Source organism: Solanum lycopersicum, chromosome 3 (genome assembly GCF_036512215.1).
Source record: "Solanum lycopersicum chromosome 3, SLM_r2.1".
Taxonomy (NCBI): domain Eukaryota; kingdom Viridiplantae; phylum Streptophyta; class Magnoliopsida; order Solanales; family Solanaceae; genus Solanum; species Solanum lycopersicum.
This window is the reverse complement of record NC_090802.1, coordinates 28979001-28980535: the sequence shown is the minus strand read 5'-3', so window position 1 is coordinate 28980535 and position 1535 is coordinate 28979001.

Below are 1535 nucleotides of genomic sequence, written 5' to 3'. Positions count from 1 at the left end.
GAGAAGTGGCAAACAAGACAAGCAAAACCTCAAAAAAAAATTAAAATAGTATGTCATTTCTATGGTCACAGTGACACACGACGAGCCTGGTGACATCTCGTCGTGACTATAACGGACCATCATGGGGTCCGTCGTGTCTTACATAGACTATGTATATATGGAGAACCCTGAAGGAAAGTCTCTGACTAGTATGACGGTATGTGCAGGAAGGACTGTCACAGGTACGACGGTCCATCGTAGGTGTCTGTCAGAGGACACTTAGAAAAAAATAAGAGACCCTTAGGAGAGGGGTCTCTTACCGTCATAACGGTCATGCAGGACGGATCATCGTGGATACGACGGTCCGTCACATGTGTCCATTGAAGGACACTTAGAAAAAGTGAGAGACCCTTAGAAGAGGGGTCTCTAACAATCATAACGGTCATGCAGGACAGGCCGTCGTGGGCACGACGGTCCTTCACATGTTTCCGTTGAAGGACACTTAGAAAAAGTGAGAGACCCTCAGAAAAGGGGTCTCTCCAACAAGAACGGTTGTGCAGGACGGATTGTTGTAGGTATGACGGTCTGTCACATGTGTCCGTTGAAGGACACTTTAAAAAAATTAGACAGTAGGGTGTTAGGGCTTTTGAAACAGATCCTATGACGGTTCGTCGTGGGTACGATGATCCGTCATTGGGGTCTTGTTCTGTAGATCAGTGAAAGAACTGGTGTACCCCATTCATTCCCTATGAACCCAAATCGAACATGTAGTGTTATGGACCTACATTTGTCTAACCCAACTACCTAGGAAACTAGTAATGTGAAAGCACGTATGTCTAGGGTTGTAAACATGGCAATTTCGAACATTTATAACCTAGGTTAGACAGGATCTTATATAAAAGAAACGAACATATCACGAACAACTGAGCTAATACTAATTAATAAAAAAAATGCATAATAAATGAGTATAAATTAGAGACACATACCTAAGAATTGGGGAAAACAAAAAGGACAAGTACTCGGTGACCACGAAGACACCCACAACAGCAACTCCGACTAGTAGGTTATAACTTGTAGGGCTTTAGAGAATTGCGGGGGAACAATGATTGGTTGATAGAGGGAGATGGTGGAAGTTTAAAAGAGAGGTAAATGGGAGGAATAATAAAGGAATGCGGTGAAATGAGTGGTTGGGAAGTATAAATGGTGAAATTTTATAATAAACTCCAACCGGCCGGGTCGGGTACGCCTCATTAATCACGCGATGATTCCCTAACGACGGTCCGTCGCAGTTGTGACGAACCGTCGTTGGTTTCATCGTGTGTGTCCTAGTTTGAAAATAACAAAAAGACGTACCTGGTACGACGGAGGCATACGACGGTCCTTCACAGGCGCAATGGTCCGTCACTGTATTCTTCAGTGACTGCTGCAATGTAATTTTCTGCATATTTCCTGGTGATATGGCTGCAAATTTAAAAAACCATTAGTAGAAAAATGCTACCATTACTAAAAAGACTATAAGTATTGGGTTGCCTCCCAACAAGCGTCTGATTTAATGT